This window comes from Coptis chinensis, chromosome 6 (assembly GCF_015680905.1).
Source record: "Coptis chinensis isolate HL-2020 chromosome 6, ASM1568090v1, whole genome shotgun sequence".
Lineage (NCBI taxonomy): Eukaryota > Viridiplantae > Streptophyta > Magnoliopsida > Ranunculales > Ranunculaceae > Coptis > Coptis chinensis.
Genome location: NC_141461.1, coordinates 32,841,288 through 32,857,628, shown reverse-complemented (window position 1 = coordinate 32,857,628; position 16,341 = coordinate 32,841,288). Strand labels below are relative to the sequence as shown.

Below are 16,341 nucleotides of genomic sequence, written 5' to 3'. Positions count from 1 at the left end.
GGGTCTCCTTTGCCATCATATCTTTTGAACCTAGGCTGATTGAAATGTTTCAGAACCTCTGAAGCCCAGATGACGACCGATAATGGATTGCAGTTTAGTCTGGTCACCACTTGGCTAGCCGCTCCCCGACCCTTTGCCTGCTACCGATTCGCCTCCCTATCATTATCTATCATCTCCTGAACTTGCTCCATCGTCAAGCCCGCCACCAGATTTTCAACGAGATTCGGCTTCACCCTCCTCCTCGTCAGACTTCTCACTTATTTCTTCCTTTGCTTCTTCCTCCGCCCTTTCTTTTTCTCTTCTCAGTTCATCATTCTCCTCTCTCAGCCTCACAATCTCTTCTCACATAAGCTGGGTCATCTCTTCTGTTTCAGGCTCCTCTTCTTGATCTACATCCTCATCAATCATCGCCTCCAGCATTGGCTCCTGCACCACTACCCTCCTTGGTATACCTACTCCTTTCTTCACTCCTGGTGCCATTTCTGACTTGTTCTAATCTCTCCCCACAGACGACGCCAAATGTATGAACCTCAAAACTCGAAATACGAGTTTAAGAACTAAATTCACTGTCGAACCAAGTCTCTCTTGTTTCTTTTCTCTCCCTTCTCTTCTCTTCACTCTCCCATTTTTCTCGCTGTTCGGCCTCCCTTTCTTCTCTCCATCCTATTCTTTTTATACCCCTTCCCCCCTGCATCTAGATCGTCCATCTGTCCTCTCATCTCTCCGTTCCCCTTCTTGCCATACATATGCCATGTCCGCAGTCTAGGGTTCCGCGGTCATGATTCCCTACTTCTCGAATTCCCCAATTATGTTACATTCCATTCCTTATCCCGTTAACCTAGTCCACTTCTCATTATTAGGCCACTACAAGACTTATAGTAATCGCAATCGTCTAACATCTTCAATAATTGTTGCATATGTGATCTCCCTTACAATTTTGTAAGGTGATGTTTCGCTCGAAAATTGTAGATGGTACTTAGGGTTGACAAATTCTCTAGTTTTTCCCTTTTCAAAGCATTCAAAATTTCTCTTGGTTTAACTCTAGCCTCAGACATCTCAATCACAAACATTTCTTCTTCTGGTGTTAGCCTTCCCACAAAAGAATGGCCTGTAAGATTTTCAGCAAGACGGTGATTATGAGTTCCGCAAACTATTACCACTTCCTATCCGCCTTGATTATGTTGATAACCCTTCAACTTCAATGAACACTTGCACTTTTTTGTTCCTGTCTATTGAGGGAGTTTCATGGATTGCTTGTATCGATCTATCTTCTTTGGTTTTTGAGGTCTAAAAGCACCACCTCTCTCACAAGTTAAAAGCACCCTAGGTCTTCGACCACTTTCAATGCTACTTTGCAATGATAACCACGAAACCAATTTTTCTCCCTACCTCTCTGCACCAATCAACAAGGTCTTTTCAGTTTTCAAATACCTGCAATCATTTTGTTATAGATTGTATTACATCACTATTCGGCAAAACGATATACTAAATTTATAAAAGTGTCTTCAAGTTCTTACTGTTGTAGTTGTAAATGCGTCGGTCGTATTCGGACAAACAAAATTAGAGTTTTCTGTTAGGCTTTCTTGCTTTTCATTTTATGACTCATAATTTAGTTAAAGCAAAGACAATGCATTTGGAGATGCACTACTAATAGGATGAGACTGTTCAAAGTAAAATTTTATCAAAAAAAAAAATGGTTTAGGTTTCTTATACTCAGTATACACCTAAAAGAAATAACACTTTACTTAATATTGCAAACAAACTCACATTTTTGTTTGCCGTTTGTACCTGTTCATTGTAGTAATCCAAAGTATAATAGTTTTCTGAGTTCTCCCATTCATCAAAATTTGATTTTGAATTTTTTTCTTTATCCTCATTTGGTTGGTATTCATCCTCATTACTTTGGTATGGTTGATTCAAATCAAAAGTGGTGTTTGCATGTTTATTGGTGAGATAAAAGAAAAGGCCAGTTATTGGAGATGAAGAAGAAAAAGAAAACCGCGGTCTTTTTCTTCTACAAGTGAATCACGTAAAGGGTTTAGTATGGGTGAGTTATATTCAATGATTGACTTGTTTTAGTCAATAAATGTTTTGGGTATGTTTAATAAAAAGAAGGGTAATTTAAGAAGCAAAATGTGTCTAAAATCATTTTATTTATTTATTTTAAAGTTGGGGTACGAGACTATTTTTATGGGTGTGTCCAAGATCACCCTTTATTTTTCTTTTGTTAAAAATCTAAAAATTTTCCTCTTTTTTTTTTATTAAAAATTTAAAACCTTATCAAGTAGTTGGATGGGCGTGAGATAACCAAAAATTTGAACCTGAAATTTTGAGAGGGTTGGAAAAGTTTTCAAAACAAAATTTTTGTCTTCACTGAAATCAAAACATCAACGACATTTGTGCTTAAAAGCGTGGTAGAAACACCACATTTTGTGACACCAGTATCATCGCTCATTTGTGCTTTTAATTTCTATATTTATACCTAACCATTAACTACGATAACAAAATGTCGCAAAAGAATAATTTCTAGCAATGCTTTTCTACCAACGTAGAGTTATACTATCATCACCGATGATGAAAAACGTTGCCATTGGTAAAAAGATTTACTGACAGTCCTTTCATCGCCAATTTACTTTTTCTGATTTCTAAAATTTCTAAAAATTGTAAATAAGGCTTTCAGCGACAAAAACAACGTAGCCAAAAACTTATTATAAAAAGTAACACACTAGAGAAATTGAAACGTTATAAATGTAACCAAAGTCAATCATTAGCCACGTTTTTCCATCGTCACTAAATGTTTTGTCGCTAAAAAGCTCATTTGTTGCAGTGCATGTTTGTGTTTAGACCGAAAACTGGTATATTAAGCTGAGTGGGCCGATTATGTTTGCCATACAAGAGGGCAACATATGTCGACCAACTTATTGAGCAATAAAAGTAAGCTAGCTTAGTGGGCAATAAAAGTAAGCCAGCGTAATGGACAATAAGAATAGGGCAGTGTAGTGGGCAATAAAAGTAGGTCAGCTTATTGGGTAATAAAAGTAGGCCACACTAGTGGGCAATACTAGTATCCAACCTTTGGTACCCAACGATAGTTGCTTGTGGGGGTACGAATATAGTGGTACATACATTTCTCTCTCTTTGCCGGATGGAATTCATTCCTCCTGGCAAAGAAGAAAAAATAATTGTCTCATAATTAAGAGCTCAACCCACGAAATTAAATAAAGGAAAATTTTGTACATACGCATAAATATCGTCTTGAGATGGTGTAAAATATCGTTATGTATATACCATGACTATTGATGTCTGGAGTAAGGTGTCACAATCGCAAACTCCAGGACTTTTGTTGCGTGGAGTAAAGTGTTGCAAATGCAAACTCGAAAACTTTTGATGCCTAAAGTAAGGTGTCGTAAACGCAAACTCCAGTACTTTTTATGTATGGAGTGAGGTCTCGCAAATGAAAACTCTAGGACTATTGATGTCTGGAGTATTGTGTCTCAAATGTAAACTCCAGGACTTTTGATGTGTGGAGTAAGATGCTGCAAATGCAAACTCCTCGAATTTTAATGCATAGAGTAAGGTGTCGCAAACACAAACTCCACGACTTTTAATACGAGCCAACATAGTGTTTCTTGTTTTAGTGTAGACCAAAAAAGTTACATAAAAGAGGATCATCTTTACGCCTAAGAACTAACTTGCTTTTAAACTCCATGACATGGTTGTTCGGGTTGCTCCTTACTTCATCAAACTTTGGTAGATCTGGATGTTTGAATCCTTCTTGATGTTTTGCATTCTATATCATCAAATGAAATCACCCAACGACATTTTTGTTTATAACTAGGTCTTTCCAATGAGTTTTGGCTACACCGATATTGCACATTGTTATGTTAATAATGTCTTTAATATTTTGCTCAGTGTATGCTACCCTTGTTGTTTCGTGATTTTTGATGACTACTGGAGGAATTTCTTGGTGTTGTGTCTTCTTTATTAATCTCCCCCAGTTGTTGCTTAGATTTAGAGTCTGCTAGTTCTTTGGATTGAGATAGCTGAGTCTATATAGTACGAGCTATATTGTTGAAGTGGAGGGTAGATTCTGTGATGAGGTTGCATTCTGAGCTAGTCTTCAGTAAGCACTAGATTTTAGACCCGGGCATACGCCCGGGATCTATTAAATATTTTGCATGCTGAAAAGGCTTTACAAAATGTCTCACACAAATTTTCAATCTGAACATATTTTTATTGAAAATAAACTGAAATACATTAATGAGCAACAATTATATATGGTGCATATGTACTTGGCAACTAAGGGATCAAATTGAGATAGCCTCTTCACTTTGTTGTTTAGGATATTAATCTATAATTTTCTAATTTTTAAATGGAGTTATCTTAAATTCGATCTAGCTTGTATGATATTTTTCTTAGATTTATGGTGATTTAGCAGTAAATCATCACCGCTCTGGTTACTAATGTCATTCTAATTACTAATATATACAAATCACTAAAATATCTATTAAATCACTAAAATAGATTGATTGTGTACATATCCTCAAAGAATATACTACTCAACTCCCACTTGGAAAGATTTATCACATGAACGTGTTCTACGATGAATTGATGAATACAAACAAATTCTCTTTCAAGAAAATGCCTTCACCTATTTAGAATACTCCCCCAAGTATTTTCTCTTTTTCTAGGTGATTGTTTGTATACATATAAAATATACATAACGTAAGATTGGGTGGGTAAAATGAGTATGGCCATTAATTTTCAGATTTGAACAATCTAATAATCAAATGGATGGAAGAAGAGTGTGTCTTTCAAATAACATTCCCCTTCCAAACTTGAAGCCTCTAACACACACCTTGAACTTACAATAAAATGCTAAAATATTCCATCTTATTCCACATTTTTCCTTTCTTATAATAGATTTATCTATTCTTAATGTTTATGCAAGCACATTGCAAAACAAAGTTCGGATGAAAAAATAGTACCACAAAGTTCTTCCAATATTGCACTAATGTTGAAAGGGTTAAGTTTGATGGTATCAATAAAGTGTGTGTCATAAAAATAAGTATAACAATAATTCACACAAACACTCTTTACTCTTTTAGACCAAGGAATTACCATCCATCAATTATTAGTAGAACACTCGTAAGAATTTTAAAGCTTCAATATATTTTACTCCAAAATGATTAAAATTTCTACAACTAAAAAATGTTTAGATGGCTCTCTTTACAACCAAAGTTTGTAGCATATCGAATAAAGGTTTTTGAGCTTCTGCAAGTTCAACTGGAGTTCCATCGCTCTAAAAAGTTCATCACAATGCAAATTCAATAATAGTTTTCTTGTGCAATACCAAGGATAGCTCGTATAGGACATCATATTATTATACAACTTGGCAGGATCCTACTCCATAATGATATGGACATTCTATAAGCATCCACACCCATCTATGAAGTAAGAGAGGTGAAACATACTTGGTAAGATCCTACTCCATGATATGGACATTATATAAGTATCTAGACCCGTATCTTTTAGCACTATCACATCTTCCTACACTCAAAATGAGCACAAATTTTGAAAATTTATTTTTAGCACTATCACATCTTCCTGTACTCAATATATATATATATATATATATATATATATATATATATATATATATATATATATATATATATATATATATATATATATATATATATTTTGATGATTAAAATTTCTAGGAAGGAAAAATAATTTTCAAAATTTCAAAAAATTTATATAAAAATAAAGCATGTGAAAATCTATATATATATAAATATATATATATATATATATATATATATATATATATATATATATATATATATATATATATATATATATATATATATATATATATATATATAGAAACCAAAAATAGCCCCATACAGTTAATTTAATCCTCACTCCTGAATGAACACCGTATATTGTATTTGTTATAAGAGTCAGTTCTAACTTCTGTTCCAGGAGCTTAAATGAAATGTAAAAAGGTTGTATATATTCAGTTCAAAGAAAGCCAATGCATTTTTTATAAATGAAATTAATTAAGTACATATACTTAAGATTTTGCTTACCATTTGGGCCCTAAAGGAAATCATCCAAAGTGCCAAATAGTTCCGGTGATACCCGAATACAAAATCTAGATTGTTATAGTCAGTTCTTATTGTGATGGAAAAGGCTCTATGGATTCACATGTACATGAAGCCTTTCGATTATAGTAAGTATACTTCAAAAGAGTTTGTTTTAGAAGTAGAGGTTCATCCTAAATTGTTTAGAGTTTGAGTGAGGGAGATGTGAAGAAAAAAGGTAGACTTTTGTAGGATTAGAATGGTTCTAAGCTAATAAAAACTTGAAAGCTTTTATTATTGTATTGAAATGAATTGAAAACATGAAGGGGAAGATTGATTAAAACATTGAAATAAAAGCAAGCAAACAAGATTGAAGATTAAAGCAAAGAACAAGTAAACAAGATTGAAGATTAAAATAAAAAACAAGTAAACAAGATTGATAGAAATAAAATAAAACAACAAGAAAAAAAAAACATTAATTGAAAAACAAGGCAAGAAATTAAGCAAACTAAATGGTTTAGATCCTAAGACAATGGATGGTTTCTCTCTCTCTCTTATTTTTAGCTTATATATCCCTACTGTAGACACCCCATTTTTGCACCCCAGGCATAATTCATTCACGATTTTGCATTGAATTAAATTTGATCATATAAGGTGATTTGCTTTCTAAAGTCTTCATTTCTACATCAAACGTCTTTCTTTTCATCTTCTTTTAGCGTCTTTAAAATCTCCTCATCATGTTCTAGCTATGGCTGAAGTTTCATTGCTTTCTGAGTTTTGAGCTGAAAATGACCAAAATGCCCCTGTAACATTTTGGAGCCCAAATCTCATTTTTTCCACTCTTTCTTTGGATGATATTATTTCATATTTGAATTCCCCTTGAAAAATCCTTCGAAATGAGTACAAGCTTGCCTAGGTTCCTTTTGGATTTTAGAAACCCTAATCTTGCCATATCCTGTTTCAGCCCGTTGTGCATACTGTTCAGTGCAATATATTATTGGAGTAAGATTTCGACCCAAGGGTATTTTTAAGAGTTCATGGACCTTCCTAATGGATTAATGAACAATTTTTGTGAAGAAGAGTTTGTCTAATTTTGAACCTGTCAAAGGAAATTTGCAGCATTGAACATATGGTCAAAATGGGCCTTTTTGTGGATTTTGGACTTGTGCTCGTGGGCTGTGGATCCAGATCAAGTTGGAACTTTTCATTAGTGTTTCTAGCCCAATTCAAACCTCCAAAAAACTAGAGAACCTTCCTTATTTGTTTGATTTGATCCCTAAAATCAAGAATACTATAGAGTATATGCCATTTGGGAGCCAAGTTTGGAAACCCTGGATTATGGGCTCATTGAGGACGTGTAGGGCTTGATTTTTTGCCCTAATCCATCGAAAATATCCAAAAACCAAGGGTCAAGATCGCACCCCTTATCCCACCTCTTGAATCAAGGGCCAGATTTAGGAGGTGCAACCAGAAAGAGATCAAGCCATTGGATTTTTCTTCATCAATACTCAGCCATTGGATCAAACTCATTACCATATTTGAATCCACGCCCAAAAGCTATAAATATGGGTCTCATTCACCCACAAAAAACATCTGGAGCTAAAGATCTGGAGCTAGGAATTCGGAGTTAATAATCTAGACCTAGCTATTTAGAGCTAATAGCCTAGTAGTTTTCTTTTCTTGAGTGTTCTTCTTTTTTTTTTTTTTTTTCTTTCATCATTCTAGAGTAGAATTTCTTTAGTTTAATCTGGAGTTGAAGATAAAATTTTGACTTCGAGGTTTTTCTAATGAAGTTCTCCGTGTTCTTCGTCTTTAGTCTTTTCTTTTCCCCTCTTTCGATCTCGAGTAGAAGCTTCATTTCACCAAAAGTTGTTTTTTTTCTTAAATCACCTGTTTCAATCCAAAAATCATAGTTGTCAATTCCAAATCAAGTTTATCATCATCATTTATCAACAATCAATCAAGATCATCAATCAATCAATCTACAATCAAGTATGAGGCAACATTCCAAACAAGGTGACATCTTTCTTTTCTCTTTTATTTTAATTAGTATTGCATATTAGAATTATTTGTTTTTTTAGTTTTACTATAACATATAGTAATTTGCTTTTAAATAATTTAGTGAAGATCATCCAACTTGGTAGATTAATTTTTCAAGCTTTATTCGTTCGCCTATCTTAATACATTACACCTCAATAGAAGTAAAATTTTGGTTTACCAGGTGAGCGTGGGTGCCTAACACCTTCCCACATCGTACCTTGACTCCCGAACCCAATAATCATCTAGTTTCGAGGGCTAGTCCTTCACATAGGTTTTACTCAACTTTTCCTTAATAAAGTTAGTGGCGACTCTAAAATCAATTGCATAGACCTAGGTACACATTTTTGTGCGTATAGGTTTTTTGGCGACTCTGCTGGGGACATCCCTAGAGAGTCAGACTTACATTTTCTTTTGAGGTGTTTCAGTTAAGATAGGAAAGAAGAAGGCTTATCCGGAAGCCAGTTGGAATAGAAAGCCAGGGTTAAGGTTATCTCGTGCAACCGTTAACTCGCTTATGGAAATGGAGAATCTACCAGCTAATTCTCCTCAATGGTCTTTTCCACTAGCGTCTCAGCCGATGGTTAGTTCCCCGCTTATCTCTAAAGGTGAACAATCACTGTCTAGCCAAGGAGGTGGCCAGAGTCCAACATCACCCCCTCCTGGATCGGAAGAACTAATGAGACAAGCAATGGAGAGAATGTTTCAAGAAATGCTACCAAAATTCATGAACATGGGGCAAGGACAATTTTCTCAAGGGCAATCCACTCCGCTACCACCACCAAGGTTTGATTTTAACCTACCTACTCCACAAGCTCAGCTGCCTACTAGGAATTTCATGCATCAATCCACCCAACTACAACTTCCTATACCAACTCAGACTCCAAGCCAACCCATCTCTTATATCGACCCTACCTACATGGCACAACCCACCATTCACCATTCATACTACAACCCAAACCAATATACATCCACACCCATGTTCACCCCAAATATATCCCAACCCATGAGCTCCACACCATTCATGTTCCCTCCTCCATACGTCTCACAAACACCACAACCTACCACTTACATGAACACCCAAAATCAAAATCCTATAAGTTAAGATCAATACCAAGGCCCAGTGGCAGACAGATTGTAAAAGCTTGAGGAAGCATTGACCAAGATCAAAGCGGACGAGTTCGATTTGGATAGTCTATGTCCATATCCACAAATCAGGGTTCCACATGGTTTCGAATTCCCTAAGATGGAGAGATATGACAGAACTGGGTGTCCTAAAGCCCATGTGAAAATGTACGCTAGCTACTTGCAGCCTATGGGGATCGGGCCAGAACTATTGGTCCAATTATTCCAAAGGAGTTTAAAGGGTGCGGCACTGACTTGGTGGATAAACACAGACGCTTAGAAGATGAGAACGTGGGCTGAACTTGCAATAGCTTTTATTACCCATTTTTCATACAATACAGACATCCAGATGGGTCGAAGACAATTGGAGACACTCAAGCAAGGTCCGACTGAGACATTCACCGAGTATGTAACCAGGTGGAGGACCAAAGCAACTCAGATTCTAGATAGGCCGTCAGAGAATGAACAGATTCGAATGATGGTAAAAAGTTTGAACTCTGAATATGCAAATCGATTAAGTCTCAGCTATCATCCATCTTTTCAGGCTTTGGTTTTAGCAAGGATCTCAAATTGAAGATGTTTTAGCTTGTGGAACTATGACCTCAATTGTATCATTAGGTTCAAATGATGCTCAGAAGAAGAAGCCACCTTCAGTTACTGTCAATAAGCCGAAGGACACACATGTCGTTGCCACACAAATACAACCTCAGCCACATACGCAAATTCAGTCGGAGGTGACAAATCATCCTTTTTCCAATCAAGTCATTTTCCCTCCAAGACAGCAAGACAGGGGTTTTCCCAGGCAACAAAGGCAGTTCACAGAATTGGGCTTCCCATTACAAGTTGTATTGAGAGCTTTAGTCCAACAGGGCTTGAGTACGTTAATGCAGCGGAGGCCTCCTCCAAATCCAGTGCCATTTTGGTACAACACCTCGAAACATTGTGACTTCCATCAGGCTCCAGGTCACACGACGGAGAGGTGCATGCTCCTTAAACATCTTATCCAAAACTTAATTGATGAGGGTAAGATATATGTCTCCAGTCTCGGCACTCCCAATATTTCGACAAATCCATTTCCAATTCATAATGGAAGAGTTAATACTTTGGAAGCTGTCAAAAGGGATCCGGCATCATTCATCATTCCGATCAGACAGACGTCCAATGTTAGCACCACAAGACCAGTTAATCTTCAAGATGCAGTTAGAAGATGCATGGAGCAAACAAAGCCTAGAGGTATCCAATTAAATGAGGTGGTGGCACCATTTTTACATAGTCCACAGATGCAAAAGCCGTTCAAGTTGACTAGAGAGCATCTGGAATCCTTTATGATGCAGAGGCCCATTACGAAATGGGTAGATCCTTTGAATACATCTCAATTTGCGGCATCATAAGTTGGGTCAGAATCTCAAGGACCCGTGGTTCGCCAGAATCCAACTCAGCAGCAGGTGATCCCAACTCCTATCCCAATCCCCAAGGTCTAGTTCGTGCCAGCCAAGAGTCATGATACCGAGGAGGTTCTAGGGAAGAAGTTCATTGAGCCCGAGAAAAGAAAAAATGACTCAACAATCTCACTACATCAGTTGAAGCAATTAGAACCTAGTTTGGCAGAGGAATGTGTTGAGAATCACGGTTTGACAAGAGGAGGAAGGATATACAAGGCACCACACTTACAGAAGGATCAGGTTTTGGCCCAACAACCTGGCCCGCCCACGGCTACTGAACCAGAGAAGCAGGAGGGTAATGAAGTAATCCAACAATTGCAAAAAACCAAGTCTAATATTTCCATATGGGGTTTACTCGTGGCATCACCCCAACATAGGCAAGCAGTTCTTCAAGTCTTGAACCAAGCTCATCTTCCAGCTTCTATCTAGCCGAACGATTTGGCACGTACCATCGCTTCCCTCAGGAAGACAAACTCCATAATATTTTCTGATGATGATCTGACCGCAGATGGAATAACCTACATGAAAGCGTTGACTATTACAGTGCATTGCAATAACTATAAGGTGCCATTTGTATTGATTGACAATGGATCCAGTTTAAATATATGCCCGTTCAATTCTGCGAAAGCTATTGGAATCATGCTGAAAGACTTCACTTTCACTAAGGATATAGCTAGAGCAGTTCATGGGTTTGATAATTAGAGAAGAGAAGTCCTTGGCGAGTTCACAACTGACGTCCAAATAGGTCCAGTCACGTTCAAAGTCCCATTCTTGGCTATGGACATCGAGGCCAATTACAATTTCTTTTTGGGTAGACCGTGGCTACACCAGGCCGGTGCAATTCCATCTACACTTCACAGAAAGCTCAAGTTTTTATGGCAAGGGAAGATTATCTGCATCACTGGTGATTCGGATGATCTAGACTCTTCAGAGGAGCATAACGTAATACCAATGATTGAAGGAAAGTGTAACTACACTGAGGAACCATTAGAGATTGTGGAGTTTGGAGCACCTGACAAGGAGAAGCTCCCTACCCCATTTTGCAATGGAAATCCAGAGATGACTCAGTTGTTCCGTGAGCATAACTATTTTCCAGAATTTGGATTGGGAAAAAACCAAAACGGCATCTTAGAACCGCTGCAGATTCCTAGTCAAGATGATCGAAAAGGGCTAGGCTATACTGAGGGGGTTGTGGAAGGAATGTCAGAATTGTTTATCGATTCTAGCGCCACGGTGAATTGTCTCGGATTGGCTCTACCTGATCTAGGGGCAGAGATTGAGGTCATTATTGATTCCAACATATTTTGGGGCGAAGACGATGACCCAAATCCAAACTCAGAAATTACTGTTTTAGAGCTAGATATTAATTCCTATTTAGGATATCGCCAACTTAGGTTGAATCACAAGGCAAGATAGTTTAGTTGGATAAATGAGGTTGGATCGACATCATCCTTATCAGGTATGAACTATACTCTATCTTTTACTTTGGCCAGTTCCCCTGGGTTAGATACTGACCAAGGAGATGAGACTCTCACTCCTTATCATGTCCAGTTGGACCCTCAGACCATACTTGATTTGGATGATCTGTTGAATATGGAATCTATTGTTGACCCAGTTTCAGTGGATGTTGAGAACATGCCACTTTCTAACTCCCAGACGAAATATGAGATTTGGGAAAGGTTTTTAGAAACCTTAGATTCTGATGAAGATCCATTCATTGATGGAGACTATGATGATTGGGGAACGCAAGTCATTATTGATCCAATCCCCATCCATCATATTGCTCCGGTTGAGCTACCGGATGAATCCGATAGGGCTCAAAGGGCGTGAAACTTTTTGTTATAACTCCTTTTGTATATAGTTATATTTCAAAAATTCAAAAAAATCAAATATTTCAAAAAATCTAAAAAAATCCAAATATTTCAAAAATCCAAAAAAATTCAAATATTTCAAAAATCCAAAAAAATTAAAACAGTTTTAAAACTCCCGTAGATATGATTTATCCACTTGCCTTAGTGCAAGATGATTGAATGACTTGTGCAGATTATTATGATCCCTCAACCCCGACAATGATGAAGAATGGACAATGAAGCTACTGAGTCCATTCTTTCTCATGAGCAGTCTGAGGATTGACAGACGCTAGTCATTGTAGAGACAAAGACCATCAACTTTGGCACCACAGATGAACCACATTATGTACAAATTGGTATAACCTTGATCCCCTCTGAGCGTTGAAGCCTGATCAAATTACTAAAGGAATACATAGAAGTGTTGATCATATCTATGACAATCTATTGTCTTAAGGTGGTACATGATTGTTCGTAGATGAGAGAATCACTCACCGAGAAGAAGAAATTGAGGAGGAAGAAAGTTCAACGGTTATGTTTGAGAAGATTTTTCAAATGTCTAAGATCACCAACATCAACATCAACATTCAACATTATGCATTTACCCTCGTAGAGAGGGCAAAACTCTACAACATCATTTGATCAACTACCCTACTGAAGAAGGGGAATATTCTGCATCCCATCAATCAACGACTACTTAGCCAATCAACCAACCAACTACCCTACCGTGGAGAGGGCAAATTTCAAATTGCATCATTAGCCTCCATCGAAGACATGAGAGCTATCTATCAAAGAAGCCAGCTGACTCGAATCTGACTACATCAAAGAGCGAAATGCTAAGAGGAGTTCATCTATGACCAACATTCTTGAGAGCCGAGATATGGAGGACATTGATTTTCTACTGGGACTTAGATACTAATGGAGACAGATTGTTGCAAGAAAAGCTAAGCAAGCAGATCCAGACTAGAGTGGAATCAATGAACCAGAAAATTTAAACCCAACAGTGAATGTCCATTCACTATGAAGATTCTATATGGAAAATCCTACCAATGCCGACCAATTAAAGAGGTACTACTTTTTGCCCAACTTTGTTTATTTTAAGATGAAGAGTATAGTGGAAATCTTAGAGAAACGATTGAAGAGGCCATCTTTGATCGTTTTGTTTTAACCTCATAAGCCCACCTAATATCATATGTTACCATTAGAAGCCCATTTGAACCTTAGCCCATTTTTTGTTTTCCCACAATACAAGCCCATATCCTTTAGGAAGCCTAATAAATCCTTGGCTTACCCATAGATTTACCCATACCCACTCTTATAGAACTTGTCATAGTCGAGAGGCATCATTACATCCATCTTTGATCACGAAACAATTACCCCCATGTTATTTATCCCAAGAAGGTGTTGAAAAAAAATCCTAATGCAAGGGAAAAAAAAAAAAAAAAAAATCATCAAAACCCCGTCATAGCTCAAAATGCTTAGAGGTGCACAAAATAATCAACACCGGTCCAAAATGGAAAACCTAAACAAGGGACAGTTTCATTTGAGATTTGGGATTCGTATCATCATCTCACTACCATCATTCCAATTACTCATCCCTTTATATGACAAGTTCTACTCCAAAAATAAATTTTGATCATATCCTTTCTTTCTGAGCCCATCACCTAAGCCTACATTATAGTCCTATGAAAGTCCGCTCTTGATCTCTAAGTCCACTATATCTCCTAGTTGAAAAAAAAAAAAAAAAAAAAAAAAAAAAAAAAAATGAAGGCACTTTGGAGGATTCACTACTAGTGATTAAGATGTATGAGGAAGTTGTTTCCAAGATTGGTCCTATGCTTTATGCTCTATCTATTTTGGAAGAAAGTTTTTGGGTGTCGCTTGATCTTGTGTGAAGGTCAAGCAATCAAAGGGAAAAGAATATCATCTAATTCATAGGTGCAAAGTTTGATCGTACTTCTATCCTATAGTCGTCCTCATGCTCATCTTCTTGTCGGTAACTCATTCCCCCACCTTCACTTGTTATTCAATCATCTGTGATATTTCTTATTTTGTGAAAAAAAAAACAATTGTTTTGTTTTCCATGATTTTCAAAATGAATTTAAAAAAAAAAAAAAAAAAAAAAAAAAAAAAAAAAAAAAAAAAAAATTGATTTGTTTTCAAAAACTTGGTTTGTTTTGGATGGCTTATGATAAAAAAATCTAGGTTGACATTACAAGCATGTAGAAAATTTTGAAGGCAATATATTCTAACTAAACCATGTGCTTTTTCTACTAACATATCTTTCAAATAATTTGGTCTATACATCCATCATAATCTGACCACTCATGCATATTCCACTAATAACATAGTTGTATTATAGTTTTATGTACATTATGTATATTATACTAACCTGTCATGGAGAGAAATAATGCCCGCGCCTAATTTTTGCCAAGAAATTGTTTTCTTAAAGTTCAAGTGCCGTCCATGACTACAAATTCCAAAATTGCAGTGAAAAGTGAAAGAATACTTGCTACCATTGGCAAATCAGGTAATTAGATGAGATTTAAATCAAATAGAGTTTGAGCTTACCACTGGCAAGGCCAGCATGGCGACACCATAGTCACTTCACTACTATCTCTTGCTTGGTGGTGCGACAGGTATGATTTCCTCCTCTCTACTCGTATAAATCGAACTAACAAGGGTTTGCATGTAAATATTTAATTAGTATAAGTGCTTGATTTTACTGAAAAGAAATAAAAAAAAAAAATGCGTACTGGCTTACCATATGATGACCTGACGTATTATGGTTAGCACCTTCTCTGTTGCTGGACGTCGGCAAATGTACGCATATTTCCTTCCCTGTTTATATAGGCTTGGTTTGGACGGCTTAATTAGAAAGTGGCATGTGCGGCGGATTTTGTTTACAAAATGGGTTACAGTTCGATTTTTGTTTACAAAAAAAGTAATGATTGTTTTTGGAAACAAAACAGTTTGACTTTTCAAAGATTCCTTTTACCTTTTTGGAAAATTGAAGATCTGTTTTGAGGTTGAGTCCGTGCAAATGCAAATTGGAAGTCGGTGCCCCCCTTACCTTTTTTATCATTCAGTTCTGTTCAACCCGGTTAGACCAGTCTGACCCGGTTAGACCGGTTGGACCATGTTGACCCGGTTTTCACCAGTTTGACCCGGGTTTGAGCTGTTTGACCCGGTTTTGACCAGGTTTGACGGTTGACCAAGTTTGACAAAAAAAAAAACTTTCCAAAAAAATTACAATAACTTTTCAAAAATAAAAAATTGATGAATATTAGTACCATGGGGTTTTACCCTCCAGTATGAGAAAATATTTATTAAATTTTGTTTTTATCGCACTATTGGCAACCACTTGATCATTAATATCATTTCGGTAACTCCATTTGTGCAACATTAAAATTGTTTGCGAGAACAATGTCAGCTTTTAATGATATCCTCACGAATGGATCAGCCTGAACTCATAGTGACAGTCTTTTCCAATCCGAGTATTTGAACGTAATTGATTGATTGATTGATTGAACTTAAATATCACCATCCCCTGCATCCATATTTCATCTCCAGCACATCTCTTATCTTCTCTAGTAGTGTTCGTCTGTGTCTTCTTCCTTCATCTTTAGAATCTTCCATCTCCAGTGGATCTTCTTGCTCTCTCCGGTGAGTCTTTCGTCAGTGTTTGGTTATCACCATTATATGAGAATCTTTAATCTATGTCAAAATCATGAATGAATTGATTTATACATTTAATTTCACCAGTTTTCTAAAATGAATTTGAAAAATATCAGATTTCAA

At 36.6% G+C, this 16,341-nt stretch overlaps 1 long non-coding RNA gene across 1 annotated transcript; it reads right to left on the bottom strand.

Moving 5' to 3' along the window:
* Positions 1 to 7,536: 7,536 nt before the first annotated feature.
* Positions 7,537 to 15,566, bottom strand: LOC147492630 (uncharacterized). Its single transcript, XR_015200313.1, has 4 exons — positions 15,305 to 15,566; positions 15,112 to 15,214; positions 14,933 to 15,010; positions 7,537 to 7,979 (listed from the first exon to the last, which is right to left on the bottom strand). It is a non-coding gene; the product is annotated as an uncharacterized LOC147492630 (long non-coding RNA).
* Positions 15,567 to 16,341: the final 775 nt, after the last annotated feature.